This window comes from Petromyzon marinus, unplaced genomic scaffold, assembly GCF_048934315.1.
Source record: "Petromyzon marinus isolate PM22_M1 ecotype Great Lakes invasive population unplaced genomic scaffold, UKy_Petmar_22M1.pri1.0 PM_G_Scaffold_66, whole genome shotgun sequence".
NCBI lineage: Eukaryota > Metazoa > Chordata > Hyperoartia > Petromyzontiformes > Petromyzontidae > Petromyzon > Petromyzon marinus.
Genome location: NW_027423020.1, coordinates 125,001 through 127,500, shown reverse-complemented (window position 1 = coordinate 127,500; position 2,500 = coordinate 125,001).

Here is a 2,500-nt window from a genome sequence, read left to right as displayed (position 1 = left end):
TCCAGAGGCATTTGCAGCAGGAATGCATGTGCACTCAAAAAAGTGAATATTTCTCACGGATAGACCCCGTGATACGCTAGAAATTGGCGGGGATGTCTCTCTTGTGGCTCACGGGGCTGTTAGGGTGGCACAGAAATCCCTCGGAATGGGAAAACGGGTCATTTTCGTGTCGCCACATTGCATGCGAACCGCATGCAACTTCCAGAGGCATTTGCAGCAGAAATGCATGTGCAGTCAAAAAAAAATTGATATTTTTCACGGATAGACCCCGTGAAACGCTAGAAATTGGCGGGGATGTGTCTCTTGTGGCTCACGGGGCTGTTCGGGTCGCACAGAAATCCCTGGGAATGGGAAAACGGGTCATTTTCGTGTTGCCACATTGCGTACGAACCGCATGAAACTTCCAGAGGCATTTGCAGCAGGAATGCATGTGCACTCAAAAACTTCTATATGTTTCACGGATAGACCCCGTGAAACGCTAGAAATTGGCGGGGATGTGTCTCTTGTGGCTCACGGGGCTGTTAGGGTGGCACAGAACTCCCTCGGAATGGGAAAAGGGGTCATTTTCGTGTTGCCACATTGCATAGGAACGCCATGAAACTTCCAGAGGCATTTGCAGCAGAAAGGCACGTGCACTCAAAAATTTTAATATTTTTCACGCATAGACCCCGTCAAACGCTAGAAGTTGGCGGGGATGTCTCTCTTGTGGCTCACGGGGCTGTTAGGGTCGCACAGAAATGCCTCGGAATGGGAAAACGGGTCATTTTTGTGTGGCCACATTGCATAGGAACGGCATGAAACTTCCAGAGGCATTTGCAGCAGGAATGCATGTGCACTCAAAAACGTCTATATTTTTCACGGATAGACCCCGTGAAACGCTATAAATTGGCGGGGATGTCTCTCTTGTGGCTCACGGGCGCTGTTAGTTAGGGTCGCACAGAAATCCCTCGGAATGGGAAAAGGGGTCATTTTCGTGTTGCCACATTGCGTACGAACGGCATGAAACTTCCAGAGGCATCTGCAGCAGAAATGCATGTGCACTCAAAAACGTCTATATTTTTCACGGATAGACCCCGTGAAACGCTAGAAATTGGCGGGGATGTGTCTCTTGTGGCTCACGGGGCTGTTAGGGTCGCACAGAAATCCCTCGGAATGGGAAAACGGGTCATTTTCGTGTTGCCACAATTGGCATACGAACGGCATGAAACTTCCAGAGGCATTTGCAGCAGAAATGCATGTGCACTCAAAAACGTGAATATTTTTTCACGGATAGACCCCGTCAAACGCTCGAATTTGGCGGGGATGTTTCTCTTGTGGGTCACGGGGCTGTTCGGCTCGCACAGAACTCCCTTGGTCCACCTGATTCGTGCATACAGGCAGCAACTAAAACTCTGTAAACCTGCTGTGAGGACATCTAAACAGTGGACCAGTGAGGCTGTGGAAGATTTGCGGGCGTGCTTAGACTGTACTGACTGGGATATGTTCACGACTGCTACCAATAGTCTGGATGAACTCACAGAGGCTGTGTACATCAGCTTCTGTGAGGACTGCTGTATCCCAACACGTACCAGGGTGAACTTTAACAACAACAAGCCCTGGTTCTCAGCAAAGCTCAAAAGGTTGAGGTTGGAGAAGGAGGAAGCGTTTAGGAGTGGGGATAGAGACAGATTCAAGGAGTCGAAGAACAGGTTTAGCAAAGCGGTGAGAGAGGCTAAACGACTGTACTCAGAGACACTAAAACACCAGTTCTCTACTAACGACGCTGCTTCTGTCTGCCAAAGGGCTCAGGCACATCACCAACTACAAACCCAGAGCGCCCCACACCACTAACGACTCCCGCCTAGCCAACGACCTGAACGAGTTCTACCGTAGATTTGAAAGACAATTGGACTGTCCTGAACCACCCCTTCCCACCCAAGAGGCCCCATCCCCCACCCATACTACAGAAACGACTCTCTCCTTTCAGGAGGGAGAAGTTAATGGGCTTTTCAAGAGGCAGAATCCACGCAAAGCAGCCGGGCCGGACTCTGTCTCTCCAGCCACCCTCAGGCACTGCGCTGACCAGCTGTCTCCGGTGTTCACCAACATCTTTAACACCTCCCTGGAGACATGCCATGTACCAGCCTGTCTCAAGTCCTCCACCATCATCGCTGTGCCCAAAAAGCTAAGGCCAACAGGACTAAATGATTACAGACCGGTCGCCCTTACATCTGTGGTAATGAAGTCTTTTGAGCGCCTGCTCCTGGCACACCTCAAAGCCATCACAGACCCTCTCCTGGACCCCCTTCAGTTTGCCTACAGAGCCAACAGGTCTGTGGACGACGCAGTTAACATGGCCCTCCACTTCACCCTACAGCATGTGGACGCCCCAGCATCCTACGCCAGGATCCTGTTTGTGGACTTCAGCTCTGCCTTCAACACCATCATCCCTGCCCTGCTTCAGGACAAGCTCTTCCAGCTGAACGTGCCCTACTCCACCTGCAGGTGGATCACAGACTTC